The sequence below is a fragment of the Hordeum vulgare genome, chromosome 7H (assembly GCF_904849725.1).
Source record: "Hordeum vulgare subsp. vulgare chromosome 7H, MorexV3_pseudomolecules_assembly, whole genome shotgun sequence".
Lineage (NCBI taxonomy): Eukaryota > Viridiplantae > Streptophyta > Magnoliopsida > Poales > Poaceae > Hordeum > Hordeum vulgare.
The window spans coordinates 346,014,823-346,035,627 of NC_058524.1; positions in this window are offsets into that span (position 1 = coordinate 346,014,823).

Below are 20,805 nucleotides of genomic sequence, written 5' to 3' on the forward strand. Positions count from 1 at the left end.
TACGTCCTGCTTTGAGTTGTATTGATGTGGTTTCAATTACAAGGAGGACGTAACTCGCCAAACCTAGCACTCGATGATTTCTAACCTACCCTCTGCTTCCCTGAGACTCGCATTTATATACAAGTCGAATCCCTAGGGTTTACAAGGGTACTTTCCTTCCTACAAATCGTGACTTCTATGGTCTCCAAGTCGCCATCTTCCAAAGCTTGGAGACCTTCCAGAGATTAGAAACTGCCACACAACTTTCGGCCTTGCCAGGCCAAGGCCCGAATCACGCTCTGATGAATCGCCTGATTCGATGACCCAACCCAACTAGGGCGGGTTATTAACATGTAATATCCCCAACACGGTCACCCAGCTATCCAATCCCCACTCTGCGGAAAAATCGCTCACGACAATTGTTAAGTTGTCGGGTGAGCAGGAATGGTGGTTAACCTATGTGTACGGACCTCAGGATGAGCGGGATAAGGTTGCATTCTTGCAAGAGTCGGTGGATATTCGTGACTTGCATGCTGGGCCATGGCTCATGGCAGGTGATTTCAACCTTTTGGTGAACGAAGAGGATAAGAACAACACATTGATTAATTAGAGAATGATGGGCAGATTTCATGCGAAGCTAAATGCACTTGAACTTAAGGAGCTATATCTAAATGGGCGGCGATACACTTAGTCGAATGAGAGGCAGCATGCAACACTTGAGAAGATTGACCATGTCTTTGTCTCAAATGAGTGGGATGAGGCGTGCCATACTTGTTTTCTACCAGCTCTAGGGACGGCCATATCGGATCATTGTCCACTGATGCTAGACTTGAACATGGAAGTGTCCACGCGGAAGAGGTTCAAGTTTGAGTCTTTTTGGGTCAAGGTGGAGGGCTTTATGGAGACGGTGCAGACGGAGTGGAACTCAACTCTGCTCGCTTCCAATGTATATCTTACATTACACAATAAGCTGAAGGCAACGGCTAAAGCCCTACAGAAATGGAGTGATCGGTGGATAGGCAATGTGAAGCTGTAGATTTGCATTGCTCTGGAGGTGATCAACAGGCTAGATATCGCCATGGATTCCCGAGAATTATTAGCTGCGGAAGTGGAGCTTCGTAGATGTTTGAAGAGAAAAATCTTGGGGCTATGCTATCTGGAGTGGACCATTGCGAGGCAACGATCGCACTTATTGCAACTGAAGGAAGGGGATGGGAGCACGCGCCTATTCCACCAGCACGCGAGCCACCAACAAAGGAAGAACATGCTAAGAACGGTGCGTCATAATGAGAATCTATTCTCAGGCCAAGAGGAGGTAGCGTCGGCTGTGGATGATTACTATTCCATGGCTTTCGGGTCGTGTGAGGTGCGGACCCATGCGCTCAACCTGGAGGCGCTTGGGCTGCCGCGTCGGGATCTAGCTCATTTGGAGGAGCCGTTCTTGCAAGAGGAAGTGGAGAAGGTGATCAAGGCTATGCCCCCGGATAAAGTACCTGGGCCGGACGGGTTTACGAGTCGGTTCTATGCAGTTTGCTCGCATATCATACAAGATGACTTCATGGCTGCGATGAACTGCTTCTATGTTAGAGGCATGGCGGCGATCAATAGGTCTCTAGTGACCCTTCTGCCGAAGAAAGAAGGGGCGCTGGACGTGGGGGATTTTAGGCCTATCAACCTGGTGCATGGGGCTGTCAAGATCATTGAAAAAGTGCTTGCATCGAGGCTTGTGGTGGAGCTGCCAAACCTGGTTGGGAATCATCAAAGTGCCTTTGTCAAAGGACGATCACTCCACGATAATTTCATGCTAGTCCAGAGTATGGTGAGGCGATTTCATGCGCTCAAAAACCATACGGCGCTCCTGAAGTTGGACAGTTCAAAAGCTTTTATCTCAGTTCAGTGGCTGTTTCTCCTCGAGGTCATGGAGCAACTCGGTTTTGGACCAAGATGGAGAGCTGGCGTGTGTGGGATTCTAGCCACATCGACCACTAAGGTCATGGTGAATGGTGACCCCGGAAACATAATTTACAACCGCAAAGGCTTGCAGCAAGGCGACCCTGTCTCACCGATGTTGTTCTTACTTACTATGGAGCCACAACAATGTTTGTTTGATTGGGCAGTGGATAGAGGGCTCTTGCACCGCCTGGTGACGACCGGATTGAGGAAGAGGATCTCTATCTTCACGGATGATGTGGTTCTCTTTGTCAAGCCAGAGCCCATGGACCTTGCGGTTTGCAAGTGCATTTTTGATCAGTTTGGAGAGGCGTCGGGGCTGCATATCAACATGAGCAAATCGGTGGCTCTGCCGATACACTACTCTGACCATAGTATCAACATGGCTAGCGCGGAGCTTGGGTGTCGAGTGGGATTGTTTCCAGTTCGTTATCTTGGACTCCCACTGTATTTGAAGAAACTTTCATCTACACAACTTCAATATCTCGTGGACTAGATGGCAAACAGGCTGCCAAAGTGGAAGGCCGGTCTCATGCCAAGGAGTGGTAGGCTGACTCTGGTGCATTCTGTCATGTGTGCTATGCCCATTCACGCTATGATGGTCTTCGATCTTCTGATCAAGACGATTGCCGCCATGAATAAGTTGTGTCGGGGATTTCTGTGGTGTCGCAAGGCCGAAGCAAATGGTGGGAACTGCGCTGTGGCATGGGAGGCTGTGTGCGCTCCAAAATGGGCACGAGGTTTAGGCCTACCAAATTTGAGATGGCTCAACTTAGCTATGCAGGCCAGGTGGCCTTGGTTACAACGAACTGATGGGACAGGACTGTGGAGTGAGTTTTCTATCAAGGTGCCAGACGAATCAATGAAGTTATTCCAAGGAGGCAATAGATGGACTATTCGGGATGGAATGAACACGCTCTTCTGGTAGGATCGGTGGCTCGACGAAATAAGCTTACATGAGATCGCACCGGACATCTATGATCTGGTGCCAAGTCGTGTGCGAAATGCATGCATGCTCGGGCATGTCCGGGAGACGTGGGCGACAAGTGTTGACCCCAACTTGGGGGAGGAAGCCTTGCATCAGTTCCTACAATTGTGGCAAAGGATTCAGAATAGGGAACCAATGAAAAATGCCCCATAACATCTCTTGGTCTTGGGACAAAAGCGGGCAATTCACAGTCCAGTCGGCCTATGCCGCCTGGTTTTGGGGTAGAGAGATCATACCCACCGCAGACCTCGTTTGGAAATCGAGAGCTCCGGCAACATGCAAGTTCTTTAGCTAGCTAGCCCTACGCAAATAGATGTTGGACATCGAATCGACTGTCTAGGAGGGGATTACCACACCAAGACAAGTGCCCACTTTGTATTCAAGAGGAAGAAAGATCGAGCATGTGCTCTTAACATGCGCTTTCGCTAGAACGGTGTGGGCAGGACTATTCGAGGCTATGGGGAAGATTGATTGGATGCCCACTTCAAATGAGTCCCTCCGGACTTGGTTATGCAGCAAACAAGGACTCCCAACCATTTCCAACAAAGACCTACACACACTACTTGTGCTGACGATGTGGGAAGCGTGGAAGCATAGGAACGCGGTCGTGTTTGATGGGGCAGCGCCTTCGGTAGCTCATCTTTTGCACAAAACCTCCTCGGAAGGTAGAACGTGGTCGTTGGCCGGGCTCATTAAAGGAAATGTAGATTCTGTGTTTTCCTATCACGGTGGAGCATTGGGGATGAGTAGACTATATTAGTGTGGAGTGGAGTTGTTTGTGTTTTCGTGTGGTGTATCACCATGTGATGTAAATAACTGGTGGAGGCATTCTTCGCCTTTCTTCTATCTCGCCTTTCTTCTATCAATATATGATATGCACACTCGCACATTCGAGAAAAAAAAAAGATATGATCACGACTAATGTTAGTGTTATTGATGATCGCAAAATGATAGTAGATGTTGGTGGGCTAAAGGAAATATTTTCTGTCACAAGAAAACAAGATGTTGCTTCATTCAATCATTACGCCAACGAGAAGGAAAATAATTTACTAGACGTGCATGTATTGAAGGAAAATAATTGCACGCAAGGTAAATTACCAAGTCAAGATAGGAGATATGCATGCAATATTGACCAGGCGCGGTTTGGCAAGGAAATACCAACAACTAATTCCTTGGAGGAAAAGGCAACCTATGCTAATGTGAGGAATCATGCGAGATCTGATTTATTTGCATCGATCAACAAGATAAAAAGAAGAGATATCTTCCTTTTCATCCCACTCCCACGCAAGCTAAGGTCTATCAATTGCATGACATGCACATGCAGAATTAGAGATATGCTAAGCTTGAGAGGGTGCAGGTGGGGTCCACTTTTCCTTGCAGAAGACCCACCAAGCAAAATTAGGAGTCGTGGATTGTTATACGGTACGAGGCGATCAAGGCCGCCACATACTTTATTAGTTAAATTTTTGATTAGTTCGAATAAGAGAGAGAGAGTCTATTTCAATCTAGAATAATTAGACTGGTTTTGTATTTGTGCGTTGCTTATAAATGAGGCTGGCGATGGCCAATGTACACAGATTATTTTTTATGAAATGGACACAATGTTTCTTGGGGTATACACGAGTAGACACAATTTAGTTTTGAAGGTTTCTTTAAAAAAATTCATGTTCGAATTTATTTGTGGAAATTGTTTTGCGCGTGAGTACCGTTGATACGTCTCCAACGTATTGATAATTTATAAAGTATTCATGTCATATTTTTTTATGTTTAGAATACTTCTATATAATTTATTTAGAACTAACCCGGACTAATGCTATTTTCAGCAGAATTACCATGGTGTTGTTTTTTGAGAAGAAAATAGAAGTTTACGGAATTGCCAGGAACTTTTTTATTATTTTTTGGGGAAAAGTAGAAATACCAGAGCGAAGAACCACCAGAGAAGAGCAACCTATGGGCCATGAGGCAACAAGGCACGACCACCCCTTGGTCGCGCCCTGTTGTGTAGTGGGGCCCACGTGGTTGTGTCTGGCATAATTCCAACACTAAAACTTCCTATATGTGCAGAAACCTCCAAAAGTTAACCTAGAACTGCCACCCGCCGCTGTAACTCTTTGTATCAATGAAAACCCATCTAGAACATTTCCAGTACCCTACCGGACAGGCGAAGTCATCACCGCTAGCCATATCCATCATCCCGACAGTGTCCATGATAAGGAGATTGTAGTTTACCGTTGGGGATGAGGGTACTTACCAGTAGCTATGTGTTTGATCTCTCTCTCATGTTGTTGAGATGACATAATCTTGATGTATCACGGGATTTGTTAATATAGTTGGATCATATGGTGTTCTTTCCTTGCTATCTTGTTGTGATTAATTGAGTCTTTCCCTTTGAGATCTCGTTATGTTCGATTGAATATTGGATTTGAGAACATCTGATGTATGTCTTGCATGTGAATACTCGTGGTGTCATTGAGAGTTTTCTATTGATCCACTTGATATATGTTATGCCATCAACTTGCAGATTCCATTGACCTTGGGGATATATGCATAGGGCTTGAGTGCACGTTTTCATACTACGTTCTCCAATAGAAATCTGGTGGTATGCTTTGAAGTTCTTTGTGTTGGATTGAACATGTTGAATCTAAAATTGTTTGATGCAAGTCATATAATTAACCCATAGATACTTGAGGTGACATTAGAGTATTTAGGTGACATTAGGGTTGATTGATATGTATCATAGGTGTTATTTTACTACGAATTCTAGGGCATTTTGTGACACGTATAGGAGTAGCCCAAAAGATTGATTGGAAAGAATAACTTTGAGGTGGTTCTACTACGCACAACAATTTCATCTTATGTTCTCTGCTAGATATTAATTTTGAAGTGATTCTTTATTGCACATTGAGGGATGATCATATGATTCTAATATGTTAGCATTGTTTCGAGATTGCACTAGTGAAAATATGAGCCCTAGGCCTTATTTCCAAGCATTAATATACCATTTTGTTCATTGTTTGCCACTTGCTACTTGGCTGTTTTTATAATTTCAGATTATAAAAACCTATTTCTACTATCCATACTACACTTGTATCACCATCTCTTCACTGAACTAGTGAACCTATACAATTTGCCATCGTATTGGGTGTGTTGGGGACACAAGTGATTTTTTGTATTTGATTGCAGGTTGTTTGAGCGAGACCATCTTCATCCTACACTTCCCACGGATTGATAAACCTTAGGTCATCCACTTGAGGGAAATTTGCTGTTGTCCTATAAAATATGCACTTGGAGGCCCAACAACGTCTACAAGAATAAAGTTGCATAGTAGACATCAATGGTCATCGAGATTGGTTTTCTTGTGTTGAGCCCCAAGGTTCGAACCCTCTATTTCGTGTACATCACACACGTGGGCGAGAGGTTGATACTTCTGGTGGTGGAGTGTTATGAAAGATCGCGTCGCAATGACACATCAGATCTCACATCGAGATTCGGTTTACATCAGGTGGTATTCATGGAAAAGATTGTTCACGACACTCTATTTTTCTTCGAGCTACTATTGATGGTTTTATCATGAGGAAAGATTGTAGCTCGTAAGTGATGATAGCGGTGGAGAAGTTTCACAGCCTGTGTTTTTCCTCTCCTGACTTAGTCAACATAGCTCAAAAATTAGGACCAATTAAAACTTGTGTGTGTGCTTGTGATGCTTGACTTGGTTGTGATTCCTTACTTGTTTGATTGTGTTTTAAAATCACAAAACTTCCTCCTACTTTCTAGACTCATCTTCTTGATCCAAATCCTTTCCCAATCACCATACCATGTGTACAATACCTAAAACTATTTTTAGAAAATAATATTTTAACCAGAAAGCATTTATTTGATTTAGCTTTTCAAAAACCCATGAATTGAGGTTTGTACTACAAGTCCTCAAATTAGGGAAGATGTTTTGCCCGAGGTAATTTATTTAAATCATATTATAGAAAAGACTTCCCGAAACCACAAAATTATAATTTTAAAAGTTATTTTCCTATTTTATTTAAATAACATTTTCTAAGGCCAGAAATGGTCTTTTATAAGGAAAACATTATTTTTATGCTTTCAAAATATTTGAGAAAATTTAGGGAAACCCAATGGACATGTATGGTGCATATATAAGAGTTTCAGCACATGGTCATGTTCAAAATATTGGATAAAACCCTCCAAAACCCTTTCTGCCTGTTTCAAGATTTTGAAATATTTCTAAAAGAAATATTCTCAATAAAATCCAGGAACATTCTAGCAAGTCACACATGATATATGTGTTGATATTGCCAAGTTTTATCTCAGTCCAAGTTGACTTGGTTCACCAAAATATTACAAAACCCTCTTTGTCCAGAACGACATTTGAGAAACTTTACATTTCCAAGTGTCTCCAAATGTTCTCAAATTTCATGGACTTGTGCTAATACCCTAATAATGAAAATACACCAAGTGGTGCATCATGGAGAACAAATCCACTTGTCCAAATACCCTCAAAACCACTTTTGCTAATTTCTAGAATTGGGAATATTTGCATTGTCAAGTTTCTCCATTGGATCCGAAATTGTTTGGGCATGCTCTAATCCTCAAATAATGCCACCACTCCAAGTGGTGCATTAGGGGGAATTAAGTTGCATGTATTTGTCTAGATAAAATCAGTTTTTGCCCATTTCTACGATTTATAAAGCTTACATTGTGAACTTTCACGATATAACGTCAAAAATGGGGATTATGTCCAAATGTTCTTACCATTTACCCCTCGTAATTATTAGGGCCATTGGATACCCCTAGATGCCCTAAGACATCATGAAACACCTTCAGCCATAAGCTTGGGGACAAACAAAGTTGACCCGAAAAGATTCCCTTGCCTCTAACCTTTTACCAAAGTATGTTGTAACCTTGTATTCCCTCGAGTAACTTTGCCATAGCCTCAATTAAATTATCGAGGGGGGGGGGGGAACTCCCTAACTTACCCTCTCTTGTTACCATGGCATCACCTCTTTTACCCCTCTCTCATTATTCTATACATGCAAATGCATCCAAAATTTACCGCAACCTCATTTGCATACTGATACATCAATTCAAGCCCAAAGATCACATGCTCATGTGGAAAATATGAGCAAACCACCTAAAACTAGCTTATGGCAGCAAATGTGCCTTTGTACTACGACTACCGTGTATACTTGTCTCCCACGAGTGAAAAATGGTGTACATATAGTCTTCCCATACCTAAGCCTCTGAGAAAACCTTTTACCTCTTAAGCCCCTCATATAAATACCCTAAACTAGCCCCCAAGTTTACTACTACAAACTGAACCTGAGTAGAAAACCACCCCACCTAGGTCCATAGGCAGGGAAACTCCACGAGAGCTCTCGTGCATGAGTGCCTTACATGTTACACAACTTATCCTAACAAATAGGTTGTCCTGGACACAAGTTGGCATGGTGACCACGTTGTTGTCATGTAGAAACGATGCTCTGCCACTTGTGCTTGTCTTGTAGCTCGCTGCAGGGCATGGCAGGGTGACCACTCGCGCCAGGGGCTCCCATTCGACCTCCCACGCCTCTCCCCATGCCAGAACGCTCCAAGGTGGCTCTGCCATGCGCGCTCTTCATGCTCGAAGGCACCCGAGGCGCGTCCGAACCCCACTTCGTCGCCCCCTCCATTTACCTCCCCTCCGAGCTCACCCTCGCACCCAGGCCACTCCTCCCACTCTCACAGGCCCCTTGCCCGAGACATTGGACCTCTTGAGCTCGAAAGGCCCTCCTATAACCGCAGCTGCCATCGTTTGGCTCCGCTCGAATTCAAGCGAGCGAGCCCTCCCTCTCCTCTAATTCCACCTCCTTTGAGACCCTCGTGGCCACTCCATCCTTCCCGACACCCCAAGACGTGATCTCCACCACCATATTGCGCTAGCTAGCATCGGCCAACGCTGCTGTCTACCCCTCCCGGTGGGCAACTTGCTCGGGCAATACCCGCGACCGATAGGACCACCCCAAGCACAGCAGGGAGCGGGGCGTCCGCCCATGCCCCCAACTCGGCGATTGGCGCAGCAAAGTGGCCGGAGCTATGGTGGCTGGCATCCCCTTTGCCTCTTGTCGGGAGGTAGGAGAAGGTGGGAAGGAGAGAGATGGAACCAACAGTGCCCGCCTGTAAGCGACTCCAACGATTGGGCCCACGCGTAAGGTGAGACTGCTCCGCGTGAACCCGCCTCTTCACGGTGGAGGCGTATTTGCTGGAATAAGCATTCGGTGCTCCCCAGCCGCTCAATCGGGCCATTGGGCCGGCCCATTTTCTATGTGGCGCCTATTGCGCCATTTTAGCCATTTTGGTGAGAATTCTTCCTCGTGTCTTTTTTCCACAGAGTCTAATCAATTCATATAAACTCTAAATTTGATGATTCAAAATCCTAGGTGCTCCTAAAAACATGGCCTATCCAAATATATGCATTGCACATTTTTCCAAAGAACTTATCTATAGTGTTCATATTCAAATTCAAAATTGAATATTTCAAATCCTAATGTTGCAAATTTCCTACAACATTCCAATCAACTCCAAATGGAGTGATTCAAATTTCCACATACTTCAAAAATCAAGCCTTATTTGTACAACCAAGGTGACATTTTTCTTAGTATTGTTTCTCCTAGGCCAAATAAATGGATCCCCTTTTCACTATTTCCATCTTAAATAAATCACAGGAAAATCATCCCAACCCCAAATCCAGTGAAACTACTTCCTAAATTCCTCTAAAATCATGCCCTATTAAATGAGTGCCTCCACTCATTTTTAGGAAAATGTTATTTGAAGACTTCTTGTGGGGCCACTCATGCCTCCATTTCCACCATTTCCACCACTTGTATTGTGGTGCTTGATCACTTGGCATCCTGGTTACACCAGTGAGTGCCCATTTAGTTGTGTTCGTGGCTGTTTTGAACCCGTGGGCTTTGTAACTTGTTTCGTAGTTTCCGGTTGATCCGAGACTCCGTTCACTACGTTCTTTATACGTTTTTTCTTTGTTTTCTCGTGATGCACATGTTCATTCCATGTTCATGCATGCCAAGATAACTTAAAATGAGGTTCTGTCCAGAATTTTTTTAACTCATCTAATGCATATGAAAGTGACTAGAATAGTGATGCATGCTTCCTTCTTCACACATGCATCATATTGGTTGTTGCATTATGTTTTGCCGGTGTTTGTTTGATGTTATATTATCTTGGGTAGCATCGGGAATGAAGAGCGAGTACGTGGATTCTGGAGAGTACGTGCAGGAAGAACAAGAGCAGTTCCAGTCTGAAGAAATCACATGCAAGATGACCGTGACCTTGACATCGTTTCTAGCTTTGTTATGCTTAGAGATACGCTTCCTTAGTTACATGCTCGCTGCCTATCACATGATATAAATGCCACCTGTCTTTGCCATGAACCCCAAACACTTCCCTATCCTAGAAAATAATGTTTGGCTAAGTAGGCGTGCTCAACCTCTAATGGATAGCTTTGCTAGTTGAAGGTGCCAGTTGGTCCATGTGATAACATGGGCATTTTGATATCATTATGTTTGAAATTGCTATTTAATTAATGCACCTATATACTTGGTAAATAACGGAAGGCCTAGCCTTTTGCCAGGTGATTCGTTCCGTTGTTGCCGCCTTAGTTTCGGCTACCGGTGTATTATTCCATAACTGAGCGCTCCTAACACGTTCGGGGTTGTTATGGGGACCCCCTTGATAATTCGTGTAGTGTTAAGGCTGGTCTGGCAGGACCCAACTTTAGTTTTAATCTACTAATAACTTAATAATTAAATTCATAGGGAATAGCTACCCCGAGGATTTAATGAACAGCTCGGACCAGTGCTCCTCGTGAGTGTTGGTCCAACCTATCAACCGCTGGTGGCTACCAGGGGTAACTTGTGCTTGTCTTGTAGCTCGCTGCAGGGCATGGCAGGGTGACCACATGCGCCAGGGGTTCCCATTCGACCTCCCACGCCTCTCCCCATGCCAGAACGCTCCAAGGTGGCTCTGGCATGCGCGCTCTTCATGCCTGAAGGCATCCGAGGCGCGCCCGAACCCCACTTCATCGCCCCCTCCATTTACCTCCCCTCCGAGCTCACCCTCGCACCCAGGCCACTCCTCCCACTCTCACACATCCCGTGCCTGAGACATTGGAGCTCTCGATCACGAAAGGCCCTCCCATAACTGCAGCTGCCACCTTTTTTCTCCGCTCGAATTCAAGCGAGTGAGCCCTCCCTCTCCTCTAATTTCACCTCCTTTGAGACCCCCGTGGTCAATCCATCCTCCCCGACACCCCAAGATATGATCTCCACCACCATATTGCGCTAGCTAGCATCAGCCAAAGCAGCTGTCTACCCCTCCCGGTGGGCAACTTGCTCAGGCGATCCCCGCGACTGATAGGACCACCCCCGAGCGTGGCAGGGAGCGGGGCGTCCGCCCATGCCCCCAACTCGGCGATTGGTGCAGCATAGTGGCCGGAGCTATGGCGGCAGGCATCCCCTTTGCCTCCTATCGGGAGGTAGGAGAAGGTGGGCAGGAGAGAGAAGGAACCGACAGGGCCCGCCATTAAGCGACTCCAATGGTCGGGCCCACAAGAAAGTGGAGACTGCTCCGTGTGAACCCGCCTCCTCACGGTGGAGGCGTATTTGCTGGAATAAGCATTCGGTGTTCCCCAGCCGCCCGATCGGGCCACTGGGCCGGCCCGTTTTCTATGTGGCGCCTATTGCGCCATTTTAGCCATTTTGGTGAGAATTCTTCCTCGTGTCTTTTTTCCACAGAGTCTAATCAATTCATATAAACTCTAAATTTGATGATTCAAAATTCTAGGTGCTCCTAAAAACATGGCCTATCCAAATATATGCATTGCACATTTTTCCAAAGAACTTATCTATAGTGTTCATATTCAAATTCAAAATTGAATATTTCAAATCCCAACCTTGGAAATTTCCTATAACATTCCAATCAACTCCAAATGGAGTGATTCAAATTTCCACATACTTCAAAAATCAAGCCTTATTTGTACAGCCAAGGTGACATTTTTCTTAGTATTGTTTCTCCTAGGCCAAATAAATGGATCCCCTTTTCACTATTTCCATCTTAAATAAATCACGGGAAAATCATCCCAACCCCAAATCCAGTGAAACCACTTCCTAAATTCCTCTACAATCATGCCCTATTAAATGAGTGCCTCCACTCATTTTTAGGAAAATATTGTTTGAAGACTTCTTGTGGGGCCACTCATGCCTCCATTTCCACCATTCGAAATTCTCCGATGATCCAAATCCATTAGAACAAACTTTAGGAATTTTTCTTATGATGAGAGATGTCCAAGAAAAATAAAACTCATATTTATAGAGCACTTCTGTTTCTCTGCTTGTTGTGTGTCTTATTGTGGTTGTTTCCGGCGATAGTTGATAAAGTAGACAAAGTGCTCAGAGTTGGACGAGAAGCGTCAGAAGACCTCGAAGACTTTAATCAACTAGGCAAGCAACCCTTTGACCATGACTATGAAATCAGTTTTATGCATGTCATATGTCATTTAATTTCGTTGCATATGAATCATGATTGAATTGGTGACCACCTTGGTGTGTTGTCTCCGATATTTCCTCTTTGATACTTGCAATGAGCATGACCCAACCATCCAATGAGGGCTGTGTGGGTGGGGAGTAGTTAGGATGCTAAAGTAGATGCTACGCAAGTTGGATTGGAATATGCATGGTGACAAAAAAGAAATGATTTCAAAGACTTCTCGAAAACCCCGTCGAGTGCCACTATTTCCCGAGGGAGATGGTGTTGATCTAGGTAACCACTTGAGAAAGAGGTGGTTCTTTCGAAAACAGATTGGTTTAAGTTGCGACCATTACTCCAACCTTACATGTTCGACCACGACACCCCTTCATGGGACCGGACTTTGTTGATTACTCTGGTTGATTCTAGCAGAGAGCCCGCATTACTAGTGGCGGGAGGGCCAGAGTTACCCTCTCAATACACGGTCGTGCCAGGTAGGGAGACCATGGAATGTTTTTATGAACACCGGGCACACCCTTGTGTCAACTCAAGGATGGTACAATCTTGAGTGAGGCTCGTATGATGTACGTCATGAGGACGTGGGCCAACGAGTGAATTCGTTGTTTAGTGTCTCCGGGGGAAAGGCATTGTTCTGGTGCTTACCTCGGGTATGTAATATACCGCGAGTCTTGGATGACACGGAAGTTCTCGGAGTCTTGTGGGTACAACGCGCAAATCAGAGTATAAAAATATTCGAATAGCCATGTCCATGGTCAAGGATAGTTGGATGACCGCTCTTGGGCTACGTCCATTGTTGCAAACTTGGCATGTATGTACGAGAAAGATGATACTTGAGCGTACTCACATGACTGGACATGGTGATTGAACATGAGATGTTTAACCCTGCATATGATGATATCTATGACTTGTTCGTATGGATATCGGCAACCTGTTGATGCATGCTTTTACAAGTTGATTGATCATGACATTCCACTGTAAACTAGATTTCTACAAATTACCTACTTAGTGCTATATCATGCATTCTTATTGCCTTGTTCCAAACATGGGTTGCTAGCGAGTACATTCAAAGCACTCACTAGCTTGCCACTAGTTATTTTATTGACCAGGCATGAGAGAACATGATAAGATGAAGAATACCTTGGTGACTTAAGTGCGAGCTAGGACGCTTCCCTTTGAGAATGCCTATGGGGTTAAGGCAGATGGCATGGGTTAATGCTATCGATGAAGATTTCCACTACAAATATATGAAGACTTGCCCATGGAAGCCATTTCCGAGTAAAACGGTACGTAAAGGATGTAAGTGTTGAAAATATGCCGTGGAGGCAATAATAAAGTGGTTATTATTATATTTCCTAGTTCATGATAATTGTCTATTATTCATTCTATAATTGTATTAACCGGAAACCGTAATACATGTGTGAATATATAGATCACAATGTGTCCCTAGTGAGCCTCTAGTTGGCTAGCTTGTTGATCAATATATGATCATGGTTTCCCGATCATGGACATTGTATGTCATTGTTAACGGGATCACATCATTGGGAAATGATGTGATGGACAAGACCCAATCCTAAGCATAGCACAAGATCGTATTGTTCGTCTGCTAAAGCTTTTCTAATGTCAAGTATCGTTTCCTTAGACCATGAGATTGTGCAACTCCCGGATACCGTAGAAGTTATTTGGGTGTACCAAACGTCACAATGTAACTGGTGATTATAAAGGTGCACTACAGGTATCTCCGAAAGCGTTTGTTGGGTTGTACGAATCGAGACTGGGATTTGTCACTCCGTGTGATGAAGAGGTATCTCTTGGCCCACTTGGTAATCTATCATCATAATGAGCTCAATGTGACTAAGGAGTTAGCCATGGGGTGATGTGTTACAAAACGAGTAAAGAGACTTGCCGGTAACGAGATTGAACAAGGTATAGGGATACTGACGATCGAATCTTGGGAAAGTATCATACCGGTAGACAAAGGGAATTGCATACATGATTGATTGAATCCCTGACATCGTGGTTCATCCGATGAGATCATCATGGAACATGTGGGAGCCAACATGGATATCCAGACCCCTCATTTGGTTATTGACCGGAGAGGTATCTCGGTCATGTCTGCATGCTTTCCGAACCCGTATGGTCTACACACTTAAGGTTCGATGACGTTAGGGTTATATGGGAATAGTGTACGTGGTTACCGAAGGTTGTTCAGAGTCCCGGATGAGATCTCAGACGGCACGAGGAGTTCCATAATGGTACGTAGGTAAAGATTCATATATAGGAAATGAAGATTTCATCGCCAGAAGTGTTACGGGCGTCACCTGTAATGTACCGGGACCACCGGAAGGGTTCCGGGGGTCCACCGAGAAGGGCCACCAGCCCCAAACTACTACATGGGCCAAAAGTGGATGGGAACCAGCCCCTAGGTGGACTGGTGCGCCACCACTAAAGGCCCAAGGCGCAGCAAGTGGTGGAGGGGGGCAAACCCTAGGCGTGGAGGGGCTGCCTTGGGCCTCAAGGCCCACTCTAGGGCGCCTCCACCCTTGGCTGCCGCCCTCCTTGCCCATCTGGGGCCGCCGCACCTCTTAGGGTGGGAAATCCTAAGGGTGGTGTTGGGGATATTACCTGCGGTATGACCCGCCCTATTGGGCCGGGCCAGGTAAGCGGCGATTCAACATTCATGATAAAAGATTGGCCTTGGCGCAGGGTTTGAGATGCGTCAGGAGAACTTCAACGAAAAGCCGGCCAGGGCCCATGAGCCTAGATGGCGGTTCAAGATTAATGGAGAAGATAAGTCGCCGAGGAGATTTCCTAGCATGGAATACACGACGGTTAGAGATATGGAAGGCCACGATTTGTAATGTGGCCAGGACTTTGTAAACCCTAGGGCCTCGATGTGTATATAAAGGCGAGTCTGTAGGGAAGATAGGTTAAGTGAGAATCCATCGAGAGCTAGGCCAGGCGAGTTACTCCCTCCTTGTAATCGAATCCACCGTCAATATACACAAAGGAGGACGTAGCTTTTACCTCCATAGGAGGGGCCAAACCTGGGTAAACCTAAGTCTCGCTTCCGCTCACCCCCTTTGAGTCGCCACCAAGGTGCGATGGCTCCATCACTAAGTCCTTTCACGAGGACACCTGCCGTGAAAAAACCACGACAGTTGGCGCCCAATGTGGGGCTTGCACACGGTGGAGTTGAGTTTTCAAAGGGATCCCTTCCAGGGTTTGGAAGCTACGCTGTCAGCATCATGACTAAGAGTCGTCGTGGGGAGTACTACATCGACAACTCTCAATGGGGGTCTGAGGCCGATTCAATCGAATCTGGATACAGGGTCCCCTTCGGCAAGATTCACATCTTCATTGGAAAGTTTGGGGCTCCCGTACCTGAGCCGGACACCTTCACCGACACCGTCGAGCCGGCCCGGTACGCCCATCCTGCCAAGCATCAGGTCAGGAAACGCCATGCTTTTGTTGGTTTTACACAAGGAACCGACCTACCGGATGAGACAGTAATCCAGGAGAACACACCTGTCAACTCGGACGACGAGTCGTCCATAGGCGACACAGATTCAATCTATCCTCTCCACGAAGGATAGCCGAGGGGCTTGCCTGAGGCAGCAATTTCCGAGGACGTTGAAGGCCCCCATCGTCAGGTCACCATTTACATGGCAGGAGCAGCGGTCCCTCAGCCAAACGCGGCTGGCAACAACAAAGCCAGCGAATCAGGGAAGACCCCAGCTCAAGCCATGGCGTATTTAGTAGCCGAGGTGGCCAAACTCACGTCAATCACTGTGACGGCGGAGAATCAGGAACAAGTCAACGCCAAGTTAGGAAAACTAAGGGAGGAGATGGCCAAAATCCAGCGCGACATTGAAGGTGAAGCCGTGTAAGAGCCCAGATGTTTCCCTTTCCTTAATTGTAATTCCTTTCCTCTTGTGGCACATTGTTGAGCCTATGTATGGAAGTTATGAGGAGGTTATCATTTCATGTGGCCATCATTCCCTGTCATCATCTTGCATCATGGCATTCTTTTGCATCCTTTGCACCCCCTTACTTGTGTTGCTAGTGTTTGGTCCATCATGGAAGTGCTAGTGCTCATATAAGTGTTTGGGTTGAGTGTGGTGTTTTCAAACCTTGCAAAACACTCATCCCATTATTTATTCTAACTTGTGCTTTAAACTTTGCTTGAACCTGTTATAAAAAATGTTAATGCCTTAGAGGTCTTATTTGTGAATGTAGGGGTTGCTCTCATTGTTATTTTAGACTTTGGTTTAATGAGGGTTTTAAAAGAAAACAACATCTAATTTCTGTTTTAAGTGTGAATTATCTTGTCCTAAAAATATGTTAATTATTTTTGTAAAATAGGGCATAATTCCCACATGGCTTGTCTATTTTTACTTTTTACCAAATCCTTTTGCTTGCCTCTATTTGAATTCAGGTGTAAAACCATATTTCGAAAAGGGAAAAGCCTTTTCTTTCCTGCTAGTTTTGTTGTGTGATACGTCTCCATTGTATATACTTTTCCAAACTCTTTTGCCCTTGTTTTGGACTCTAATTTGCATGATTGGAATGGAACTAACCAGGACTAACGCTGTTTTTAGCAGAATTGCCATGATGTTGTTTTTGCGCAGAATTAAAAGTTCTCGGAATGACCTGGAAATGTACGAGGATTTTTTGTGAAATATATAAAAAATACTGGCGCAAGAATCAACCGGAGACGTGGAGCGAGGTGCCCACAAGCCCAGGAGGCGTGGCCCCCATGGCCATATTTAGTCCCTTTCGTCCGGAATAAGATCAAGGAGAAGAGTTCATTGCATTTTACGATACGGAGGCGCCGCCACCACCTGTTCTTCCTCTGGAGCGCAGATCTCGAGTCCGTTCTGGGCTCCGGAGAGGGGATATCGTCACCAGCGTCATCACCAACCTTCCTTCATCGCCAATTCCATGATGCTCTTCACCGTTCGTGAGTAATCTCATCGTAGGCTTGCTGGACGGTGATGGGTTGGATGAGATCTATCATGTAATCGAGTTAGTTTTGATGGGGATTGATCCCTAGTATCCACTATGTTCTGAGATTGATGTTGCTACTACTTTGCCATGCTTAATTCTTGTCACTAGGGCCCGAGTGCCATGATTTCAGATCTGAACCTATTATGTTCTCGTCAATATATGTGTGTTCTTGATCCTATCTTGCAAGTTGTAGTCACCTACTATGTGTTATGACCCGACAACCCCGGAGTGACAATAGCCGGAACCACTCCCGGAGATGATCATAGTATGAGGAGTTCATGTATTCACTAAGTGCTAATGCTTTGTTCCGGTTCTCTATTAAAAGGAGAACCTTAATATCCCGTAGTTTCCGTTAGGTCCCCGCTGCCACGGGAGGGATGGACAATAGATGTCATGCAAGTTCTTTTCCCTAAGGACGTATGTCTGTATGCGGAATGCATGCCTACATTACATTGACGAAGCGGAGCTAGTTACATATCTGCCCATGTTATAACTGTAGCATGATGAATGTCATCCGACATAATTATGCATCACCGATCCAGTGCCTACGAGTCTTTTCCGACTGGTTCTTGCTATGTTACTTTGCTTCTACTGCTTTCACTTCTGCTACTGTTACCGCTACTGCTGTCACTGTTGCTACTGTTACCGTTGCTACTGTTGCCATCACACTACATTACTACTGAAAGTTTGCTGTAGATACTAAGTCTTTCAGGTGTGGTTGAATTGACAACTCAACTGCTAATACTCGAGAATATTCTTTTGCTTCCCCTTGTGTCGAATCAACAAATTTGGGCCGAATACTCTACCCTCGAAAACTGTTGCGATCCCCTATACTTGTGGGTTATCAAGACTATTTTCTTGCGCCATTGCGGGGGGGGGGGGGCATAGCTATAGTCTCTGAGTCACTTGGGATTTACATCTGTTGATCACGATGAGGAATCCGAGAGATCCAAAAACTAAAGTCTTGCCCTCAACTACGAGGACGGGTAAGGAACTACCATCTAGCTCTACACTTAATTCACCTTCAGTTATGAGTAAGTTTGCGACACCACCTCGTGCTAGAAATTCTGATATGTCGTATGTGCTTGATGATGCTACTTCCGTTATCCATGATGGTTGTGATGATGCTTTGCTTGATACTGCTTTTCCACTAGGTGCATTCCTTGATGCACAAATTGCTAGAGTTGCTGCTGAATGTGATGATACTTCTGAAACTGCTGAGATTATTGAAGTATAACCTGCTATTTCACCTGTTCGAACTAGCTCTCCTAGATATGAATTGCCTGATATACCTGAGGGTTATGTTATGGAGGGAGAGATAGCTGAGGACTTTCTTGCTTGTAAGGATATCTATGATCTTGAGAAATTATTGAGCAAGTGGAAAGAAAAATCTCTGAACGCTAGGATGAAAAACGATCCTAAGTTTGCTAATTCGCCTATCTTTGTGACCGATAAGGATTATGAATTCTCTGTCGACCCTGAGTTAATCACTTTGGTCGAATCTGATCCTTTTCATGGTTATGAGTCTAAAATGGTTGTAGCACATCTTACTAAGCTGTACGATATAGCCACCCTATTCACGAGTGAGGAAAAGATTCGCCACTACTATATCCTTAAGCTGTTTCCTTTCTCGCTAAAGGATGATGCTAAGACTTGGTTTACGTCTCTTGCTCCTGGTTGTGTGTGTAGTCCCCAGGATATGATCTACTAATTCTTTGAGAAATATTTTCCTGCCCATAAGAAACAAGCTGCCTTCCAGGAAATATATAACTTTGTGCAAGTTGAAGAAGAGAGTCTCCCACAAGTTTGGGTGAGGCTTGTCCAGCTACTGAATATTTTGCCTGATCACCCTCTTGAGAAGAATCAAATACTTGATATTTTTATAATGGACTAACCGATGCTTCTAGGGACCACTTAGATTGCTGTGTGATACGTCTCCATCGTATCTACTTTTCCAAACTCTTTTGCCCTTGTTTTGGACTCTAATTTCCACGATTTGAATGGAACTAACTTGGACTGACGCTGTTTTCAGCAGAATTGCCTTGGTGTTATTTTTGTGCAGAAATCAAAGTTCTCCAAACGTCCTAGAAATTTACGGAGATCATTTTTCGAAATTATGAAAAAATATCTGCGCCAAGTTCCACCAGAGGGGGTGGGCCAGTGGGCCAGAAGCCCTGGCTCCGCCACCCCCCTGGTGGCGGTGGGCAGGCTTGTGGGGCCCACACGGCTCTGCCGCCCCCAATCTCAGATCTATAAGTTCCCTTTTATCCTAGAAAAAATAAAAAGAGAAGTTTTCGTCGCGTTTGCGATACAGAGCCGCCGCCACCACCTGTTCTTCATCTGGAGGGCAGATCTGGAGTCCGTCTTGGGCTCCGGAGAGGGGGAATCGTCGCCTTCGTCGTCATCAACCTTCTTCCCTCTCCAATTCCATGAAGCTCTTCGTCGTTCGTGAGTAATCTATTCGTAGGCTCGCTGGGCGGTGATGAGTAGGATGAGATCTATCATGTAATCGAGTTAGTTTTGATGGGGATTTATCCCTAGTATCCACTATGTTCTGATATTGATGTTGCTACTACTTTGCCATGTTTAATGCTTGTCACTAGGGCCCGAGTGCCATGATTTCAGATCTGAAATTATTATGTTGTCACCAATATATGTGTGTTTTAGATCCGATCTTGCAAGTTGTAGTTACCTACTATGTGTTATGATCCGTCAACCCCGGAGTGACAATAACCAGAACCACTCCTGGTGATGACCATAGTTTGAGGAGTTCATGTGTTCACCAAGTGCTAATGCATTGGTCCGGTTCTTTATTAAAAGGAGAACCTTAATATCCCGTAGTTTCCTTTTGGACCCTGCTGCCACGGGAGGGATGGACAATAGATGTCATGCAAGTTCTTTTCCCTAAGCACGTATGACGACACACGGAATGCATGCCTACATCACATTGACGAATGGGAGCTAGCCACATATCTCTCCATCTACGAGTTTGTCCTACAGCTACTGTTACTTGTTTTGCTCTGCTGCTGTTACTACTGTTGCTGCTACTGTTACTTGTTTTGCTCTACTGCTGTTACTACTGTTGCTACTGCTACTACTTGTCTTGCTCTGCTGCTACTGTTGCTACTACTATCGCTTGCTACTGTTGCTACTTGCTACTACTGTCACTACTGCTTTTCCTTGCCGCTGCTATTTGCTCATTACACTGCTGCTATCTGCTACAATTTTGGTTCGCTGGTCATTGATGGGAACTGATAATTTCCGTCAACGAGGCAACTTGGCGCCATTGATACAATCGTTAGGAATAGTCTGCCGTGTCAACAGATCGT